This window comes from Triturus cristatus, chromosome 7 (assembly GCF_964204655.1).
Source record: "Triturus cristatus chromosome 7, aTriCri1.1, whole genome shotgun sequence".
In the NCBI taxonomy this organism is placed as follows: domain Eukaryota; kingdom Metazoa; phylum Chordata; class Amphibia; order Caudata; family Salamandridae; genus Triturus; species Triturus cristatus.
The window spans coordinates 920,855,855-920,865,764 of record NC_140590.1 but is presented as its reverse complement, the minus strand read 5'-3'; positions in this window follow the sequence as shown (position 1 = coordinate 920,865,764).

Here is a 9,910-nt window from a genome sequence, read left to right as displayed (position 1 = left end):
GATGTTAGCAAAGCAATGGACAGAAGTGAATGATTTGTATCCTTTATTTACAACGAATGACTTGCCTGTTGAATTGAGAGATACAGTGACAGCTGATGTGTGGGATTTCTCAGGGAAAGACATCAGATTAATGAAGGGTGTTGATCCTATTCAAATATTGGTTAAACAGGGTGCAGAATTTTCAAAAACGCCATAGTATAAAATGAGTCCTGAGACTATTGAAGGAGTTACTCCCGTAATTGAGCAAATGATTGAGCAGGGTATTCTGAGAGAAATATTAGGGAGTCCTTGTAATTCATCTATTATGGGAATTAAGAAACCGAGTAGTAAATATAGGATTGTGCAAGATTTGAGGAACATTAATAGGATTGTGGCACCTTGTTGTCCGATAGTGCCCAATCCAGCAGTGATTCTTTACCAAATATCCTGTGATGCGGAATGGTTCACAGTGATTGACTTGTTCCAAGCATTCTTCTCAATACCCCTGCTTCCGGATAGCCAATATCTTTTTGCTTTCCGGTTTGTAGACCGTGTTTTGGCATGGTGCCGAGTTCCTCAAGGGTATACAGAGAGTCCTTCGATTTTTTATCAGATTCTGAAAAAGTGTCTGGAGTCATTGGTTTTGCCAGAAGACTCAGTATTGGTGCAATACATTGATGACCTATTGGTGGCATCAAAGACACGAGAGGCATGTGTGACAGATACAATAGTTCTACTGAACCATTTGACAGTAGATGGGCATAAGGTGTCACCAGCAAAATTGCATTTTTGCCAGAAAGAAGTTCAGCATTTGGGACACAAAATTGAGAAAGGAGTCAGGAAAGTATCACAAAATGGAATTACTGTGATCTTGCAAATGGGTCCTCCCAGAACACAAAAAGAAATTAAAACGTTTCTGGGCATGGTTGGATACTGCAGACAGTGAATTTGTGGTTTTTCACAGATTGCCAAGCCATTACAGAGATTAACTCACAAAGATGTGGTCGATCCAATCCAATTGGATGAAGAAAGCATGAAGGCTTTTGTTGAGTTGCTTGATAGTCTTTGTCAAGCACCTGCATTGGGTATGCTAGATTATAGTACAGAGTTTGCATTGTTCTGTTTTGAGAGAGATGGGTGTGCACTTTCAGTTTTGACTCAGACACATGGACTGGCACATTGTCCAGTGGCATATTTGACAGTGATTGAGTCAGGTACAAGTGATGAGTTTCAGGTAGCTTTATTCAAGATGGTAAAATAGACTCAATCAAGACCCTACCAGGAGCAGCCAGCATGCTGCTCAGCCCAGTCAACGGTGACTATTTGACTCACAACATTCTATATCATTTCATCACAGTAAAATTCTACAGGCAGGGCATGAATAGCATTTGACTAAGGATATAACATATCCCCCTATCTCCCAAATATACAAAAGAACAACAATGAGAAAAGAAGAAAGATTAAGAGGAGAAACAGAAAGGAAATAGGAACCACGAACCAAAGAAAGAAGTGTGGAAATGTGGATTCTCCTGACCAGTTATGTCCCCTATCTTGGACCCCAACGGTTCTATATGCATGTTACAAGTACATGTATGTTCCCTCCAGTTCCAGTTTCGAAGACGCAAACACATGTGCGTCCACCGTCAACATGTCCTCTGTCAGATCCGCCATGAACAGGCCGGATATTCCATTCCTAAATATGAAAGGCCACCGGCTTTATATGGTTCACTTATGCCATTTTTACAGTCCAGGCAAGTAGGCCCTGATTCTGCCATCGAAACTCCTCTTGCCTTCTGCCTCTGAAAGCTCCAGTCTGAGCCTGCATCTGTGACCATGAACTTTGTCTCATTCTCTGCGCGGCTCACGAAGCCTGACATCAGCCTATTCTCTGCCAAGAGCTGTATTTCACCTTCGAATTATCTACTTTGCTCCTCAGCCGATGCATTCCTGTCTAGTAGTTTAAGTAAACATTCTTCCAGCTACCAAGCAAAAGGCCCGGCCTCTCTGTCCTCATGCAAGTAATTCATAGCCCTGTTACCATGGAAAGTTTCTGCCCCTTGCATCTCATATAGACACTTAGACGCTTGTACACGCACACACAGTCAGTATAGAATAGATTCTGTCCGAGAGCCCTTCCCTTGTGGATAACACAGTTCTTTAAACATAGGATATTAGATATGATTTGGGATTAGGTTGACATAACCCCAGACTTTTGTCTCCACATGTAGAGCTAAATGTCAAGTCCCTTTCACCCTCTAGTTGCACGTCTATCACACGTCATGCTGCTGCACGCGCATCTCTGCCAAGTATTTCTGCTGACATTGCGAAATCATCTCCAGGTATCCACCCACACATGACAATTTACCCATTATCATCAAGTGGACGCCCACATGGACGCCCACCTTCACGCCTACTTACACGCCCACATGCTCTTATCTCATTCTCTCTTGCTCTCTTGCTTACGTACAATTGAGAAATGTATATATACTGTACTCTGTGAATAATGTTTTGAGAATATTGAGAATACTTTTCAGCCCCGTCCAGATCCTTTTTTGGTGATGGTGATATTCTCCCTTTGACTCGAGTTATTGGAATAAAGCCCTTTATGAATCTGATACCACAGACTCAGCCTCTTGCTTTATGCATGATCTTATTGATATCTGAAAAATTATGACAGCGTGATATTTTATTTACCACAGAATGGCGCCCGAACAGTTTAATCTCTTTCCCCACACGCCGGAGATGAAGGTCCTGTTTTGCCCCCTTCCATAGCCGTGATGGACTTCAAGCGTGCACGTCGCGGGTTTTCCCGCCAACTCCCTCAGGCCACCGAAGGGGACAGACTGTGACCAGGCATCCATACGAGGCGGTGAGGAACGCAGATTGTCTACCCAGAGCCCACCTGCGAGAGAGCTGCGTCCGAGGTATACAGAGGCCCACCAGGTTTTCAAAGTCCCGATGTCCAGAGGGTCCGATGTCCGCAGTCGTCGAGTCCAGTCCATTCTCTGAGGCCTTCCGTTTCAAGGAGCTACTCGGTGAGTACCATCGCCGGGGAGGCGTGTTGACGCGCACATAGGTTGTGCCGGTCAAGACGGATTTGGGTACACAAATCCGGTCTGCACTGTTTAGCAGTGTATATGTACTGTTTAGCAGTATATCAAGTATTCCGAAGTATTCAGTTATTGTCAAGAATTCAGCGTGGTGATTAGTTAGGCAGACTGTCATCATTGTCGGTCGTTGTTAAAATGTTTAATGTTTAATGTTTAAAGTGTTCAAATATTGTGGTATGAATGATTGTTCATTGTTCATTGTTCATTTTTGTGCTTTTTGTATTAAGTGTGTTCCAGATTAAGTATCAGATCAGTTGTCAATATGCCGCTCTTTTCGAAGTTAAGACAGATTATTACTAGAAAAGGGGTGCTTGAAGAAGCAGTTCCTATTCCTCCTAGGGACACTCCAGGGCAAATAATGTATCACAAGCATGGCTTAGACGCCATATTATTCCTTGATCTATGGGTGGACTACACCAAAGAGTTACCAGAAAGTCAGAGATGGCCCGTAGCTGGGACCTGGGATGCCGAATGTATCATGAAAGTCGAAGAAGAGTTGTGGAAGAGGAAAGCTAGACAGTCACAGAAAGACGCTGTTGAATTATGGCGTAAAGAATAGCATAGACGCACAGAGTAAGCGCTCAGAAAAGAAGAGAAAAGTAGGGAGGATTCAGACAAAGCCCGAGAAAACGTGTTAGTTGAGGAAGGTATACGAGTAAAAGCAGGACAAGTAGATGGACAACGAAACACTCTTATGAAAGAGAAAATGTAGACCAGCTTGGAAGGATGCCATTGAGTTTTTGGCGCAAGGAGTGACATAGAAGGACAGAGTAAGTGTTTCATGAAGCAGAGAGAAGTGGACTGGTGTCTGGAAAAGCCAAGGATGAGATGTTACAGGAGGAATTTGAGCTGGTAAAATGAGCGCAGGCTGACAGAAAAAGAAATACTGACGTTGCTGGTATTTATCCCGTCCTTTCAGAGGGCCCAGCAAGAGTGGCCCCAGTAAAAAGACCAGTTATAATACATATATTAATTACATAGTAGCCCAAAGGTTCTTGAGCCCCCCACCAAATGAACAGCGCATAGCTGGTGTTTACATGGTCCAACATTTGACTACATTGTCAATAGGAAATTGAGAGGGGTGCAGCTAGAGAAGGAGCAACTCCTGTGATTTGATGACACCCCTAATGTACAAAGTGTTAACGAAAAATAATTAGTGACAAGTTTAGCTTGGAAAAAGAATTGTGGGTATTTCGAATTTGCAAATTTTTCATGAATACAGGTTTGTGTTCTTGATGGTCCAGTGAGCCAATGTGCTGGGTCAAGTCGGTAAGATTATGACCCCCTGAGTGCAAATTGTATGTAAAAATAATTTTTCAATTGAGCGAATTATTGCAGTTTTTATGGAATTGAGTAGTCTTTTTGTCTTTGACAGCTTCAGAGTGAGGAGAAGGTGGGGGCCGTGTAGAGCAGAATGTGATACAGAAATCGGAGACAGATTCTGACCTTGTAGCCAGTGTAGGTGGGGGCCGATGAGAGGAGCAGAACAGGGCACTGCTTAGAAGGCTTCTCTGACATCGCATCTGTGTAATGCCTGCAGCTGGAGAGCCTTGGGGCCAGGAGTAGGAAAAACAAAAAAAAAGATGGCTGGCAGCCCAGGCTCAGGCCGCGCTGAGGGGCTATTTTTAACTTCTCTGATAAGACAGGGCAGCTGAGAAATGTAAGTCGAGAAAGATTCCCTTGTTCTATTCTGTGCAAAACAAGTGCCCCGAGGAAATGTCTATGGAGAAGATTTGTTTTATTTTTTAGCAATTGTTATATTGCTTCTGGTCAGAAAGTAAAATGTTGCTCTTGTTTGGAATTTTAAGGGCTATGTGCCTATATAAAAACGATTTTCAAATTCAGACATTTTTGAATTGTGGCCACAAGCTGCCACCAGTTGCATTGGATAAATGATCCAGTGGTTACGGGTCTGTGAGGAAAGATGTGGGATGCATCTTCGACTAGGACATGAGGGTACATTGTGTACAAAGAAGCATAGCACATTTTTATAAAAAAAAAAAAAAAAAAAAAAAAAAAAAAGAGACAGGTTCGTGTGTTCGTCATTTTTTGATTATTGTTGCTGATCCTGTGTGTCAGACTTGACGCGGTCATCATTGGGATGACCCACTGCCAGATGGGGTTGTATAGGGCAGGTAAATAAGTTATTGATTATAAGCCTGACAAATTAAGCAGGCCAGAATGTTCGCATCTGAGCTGTAGGTACTGTAATTACGCATCGCTGCTCATTTATATATGTTAGTGTAATTATCTATGCTTTCTGTGCCCGGTATACTGATGGCTTGGCACAATTACTAAATTTCACAGACATGATATTACCATTATCATGCTGTCAAAATAGCAGACAACACGTTATCAGTGTATGTCTAATTGGTGTTGGAGATGAATGAAACAAAAGAAAAGGGCTATGCAAGACTAAAATATTTTTCACATAACTGCCTTTCTCTTATAGACAGGCAGCCTCGGTCATATGTTTCCAGATTGGACATTAAGGAACAATTATGATCTGTGCACTCGCATTTTAACTCTTGAAAGGCCTGTTTTAAATAAGGACTGCCACCACAGAGTGACAAATAAGGCCCGGTATTTAGGGTAATGAGAAAATATCTGACAGGATTTCCTTTTTAAAGTTTGCTTTAGTAAGCTCATTCTTGTGAGTGGTGGCCCCAAAAGTTGACTTGTTTTTGAATTAGGCTATTTATTGTATAGGTGGAAATTATTGCACATTGACTGATTTCTTTAGCAGATAAATTATTAATTATCAACATTAACAACTGTTCTTAAACTTGGTTTTCCGAATATTTAGGTAATTTAGCATTCCTATTAGGGCCTCCTAGCATTAATATTGACTTCAGGTTGGTGTAGGTTCATGTAATAGGGACATTTGCATATGAGATGTCATTTGGCCAGCTTATGAGCTAACACAATGAGGTTTGTACATTAATTTGAAGGATTTCTCGCCGTTTCAAATACGCTGTGTATCTCCTATAATTTTGCTTACGCCCAGTAGCTACACACAGGGATTAATAGTGTTGACAAGACACAGGGTTTGATAGTGTTTGACAGCAGTGAAATCTGTTTCAGATTTCCTCCTGTCAAAAAGGGGGGGAAGGAGGAGAATATTGGCTTTCTGCTGGCCCCTGAGGAGGTTCGCTTCCCGCTAGCCCCTTAAGAAATTAAGCCCCTTAGAAATTAGCCCCCTTAGAAATTAAGCCAAGGAAATAGGTATGGTGTTTTCCCCTTTTCCTCATGTTTTATTGTGATCTTTCAGGGGAATTAGTCCAAGCCCCTAATACAGCTTCTACTAAAGTCCTCCCTTGGACACAAGAACACACTGTGGCATTTGAAGAATTAAAGAGAGCTTTATGTCAAGCACCAGTTTTAGCAAACCCTGATTACAACAAATCGTTTATGTTTTTGTGACAGAGCGGGATGGAACAGCACTATCTGTCCTAACACAAGATCATGCAGGAAAACACGAGCCCTGTGCTTATTTTTCTAGTACATTAGACCCAGTAGCACAGGCTTTGCCTGCGTGCCTAAAATCAGTTGCAGCAACGGCCTTAGCCATAAGACAAAGTGACTCGATAGTGCTGGGCCACCCTCTGACAGTACAAGTACCACACGCAGTAGAGGTTCTCTTGAACCGGACACAAACACAACACCTGACTGTAGCTAGACTGACGGATTATGAGCTGACGTTATTTCAACCACACATAGAGATCAGACGATGCAACATACTGAATCCCGCTACCCTTTTGCCCTCCAGTACAGAAAGCGTTTCACCACACAACTGTGTTGAAGTAATACATACCGTGACTAAACCAAGACAAGACTTGACAGATGTTGCACTCCCAGACCCCGACCTAACACTATATGTTGACGGCTCATGCATGAGGACAGGGGCGGGAGAATTAGTGGCAGCATATGCAGTGACTGCTGATACTGTAATAATAGAGACTAAAAGAATAGACATATTGTCAGCACAAGCAGCAGAGCTCATCGCCCTGACACAAGCGTGCATAAGAGCTAAGCACCTGAGAGTAAACATTTACACCGATTTTCTGGCGAGAAAGAGGTTTCTTGACCTCTCATGGGGCCAAGATACAGCATGGCCCCCATATTCAAGTCCTACTGGAAGCAATACATTTACCAACAGCCATAGCTATCCTAAAATGTAAAGCACATACTAGAGCCACAGATACCATTTCCCAAGGCAATGATCTGGCAGACCGAACTGCTAAACAGACAGCTCAGACCCCACTAGACATGACAAAATCACAGATACTATCACTGTCCAAAGCCATGACAGTTAGGGATCCTTCCAGGGATGTACAAGACATTCAGACACATGCTACTGTAAACGAATTAAAGAAATGATCGGAACAAGGAGGGGTACTGACTGATCAAGGTTGGATGACAAAGGGCAAATCCACATGGTTTCTTCCTGATACCATGGTACAAGTGATTATAAATACCGCACATAGTCCTGCACACTTAGGAGAGAAAGCAATGATAGATAGTTTACAGAATATATGGTTCAACAAGCACCTGCGTGCAGCAGCGAAACAAAAGGTCAGAACATGTATGATCTGTTGCCAATTCAATGCAGGTAAAGGCATTCCGATGGAACAAGGTGGATTCCATCCACCTGACCACCCTTTTGAAGTGCTCCAAATGGATTATATCCAAATAAACAGATGTAGAGGTTACAAATATGTCCTGGTACTAATGAAGCAGGTGTCCCTTCTGTTAGGGTATACCTGGAAATTCCATTGTGTGCGACATCCTGAAGCAGCAGGCCTTGTAGAAAGACATAATCAGACATTAAAATTTTGCGCAGACAAAGGTATAGACTGGATGGTAGCCCTGCCGGTTGCCCTCTTTTACATGCGAATAGTAGCTCATTCTAGAACAGGCTTATCTCCCTATGAAGTGGTCTTTGGTAGACCACCAAATATGTGGGGCACTACAATGCCTAAAAGATTACTTATGTTGACAGTAACATGCTGACAGATTACCTGGCTTCCTTGATGTCTGCACTACTCTCTTGTTGTTCGCAGGTTGCTGCCGCCTTCCCTGACAACACCCAGGTCAAAGAATACTCCATCGCTCCTGGATGACAGGCGCCAAAGTCAGTGCTCTGGACCACGGGGACGGCCGTTAAAGTCAAAGTGCACCTTCACCACTCTTTTACAAAGAAAAAAAAAACTTTGAACTTGGATTTTGAACAACATTTTCTAGAGGAGAATGCCCAGAAGTTTCCACAAAGCTAAACCTTGATTCAAAAAGTCAGAACCCGTTTGATCAATTAAGTCCACTAGGTGGTGAAGCGGTTGAACATGTATTCTGGCTCGCATAAGATCTTGGACAATAACATAAAGCAAAAATAAGAGAGCTAGATAAGAAGCAAATAGATGTATAGTGACTGTAATTTTTCAATATCTTAAGAGCATCACGATAATATGTATCAGCTTAATACTACATGCTATTTTTCCTCCTATTGCCTCACTTTTAGACTCCTCCACTAATGATACCATAAAGCACACATTTAGTGATCTGCCATCCTATGAGCTATCATATCGACTTGCCTTACGCAACAATACCTTTATTCAGATGCTGCACCATTCACATCAGACTAGCAATGCTACAGACTGCTGGGTCTGTGGCCGACTCCCCCCCTATCAGAACTATAAGGGAGTTTTGCCCCTTTATTCTCTATCCGTTCACACACAATGGCTCCTGTGGAGCATGGTTTAGTTTGATTAATTCCCTAGATTCGAATTCCGCAGTTTATCAAGACAACTGGGTATGGGGAAACCTGAATTTAGTTTTTGCTTAAAGTCTGCTACCCTAACAAGGAGGGACTTCCCAAAAGAACAGGAACTGATCTAAGAAATGAAGTATATGGATTAGGTAATTTTACACTTAACCTCATGATCCTGAACGTTGAATCTGAAGCTACACCAATCTTGCCCGCCATGTCCGTATTCCCAGTAAAAGAGGAATTATGTATAAGAAAGAATGGCTCCATACACATGGGCCATAGTAAATGCACCACTGTAATAAAATTCAGTGATCAAGGCAAGTCTACATTTAGAGCTTCTCGTCATTCCTACTTTATATGTGGCCAGACCGCATATATACGCTTACCTCTAGATTGGGATGGTACCTGTTACATAGCATTCCTCCTACCACCTGTTTTCCTAGCTCCTCCTGATTCTCATAGAAATACTCATTTAGTACACAATAGACAGCAGAGAGATCTCCCAATTGTCGATTACACTGAAGCAGCATGGGAAAAATACACAGATTTCAATAAAGGTTTCTTTCCCTATATAGGTACAGTTACCAATAGTAAGCTGATACGTAGATTAACCAGAACCCTTGAAGCAGTAGTGAACGAAACTATTTCCGCCTTAGGCAATTTAACAGAAGAGCAGTCTGCTATGCGGATTGTTGTGCTTCAAAATAGTCTTGTCCTTGACGTTATCCTGGCTGATAGGGGCGGAGCTTGTAGGGTCATCGGATCAAGCTATTGCATTTTTCATACCAGAAAATTCGCCATCTGTATATAAAGCCATAACTCGCCTTCATAAGATTGTAAGCCAGATACACCAGAATCCAGGCACCTGGACTTGGTCCGGTTGGTTTTGGAGTGTATTATCTACCTTTGGATGGAGGGTCCTATCCTTCCTAGGTATTGGCCTTCTCATACTATTCAGTTGCTGTCTATGTCTACAATGTGGACCAGCGATCTGTGGTCTGTGTGCCACATCGTGTATTCCACCACCAAGATTTCATTCAAGATCACGGAAGAA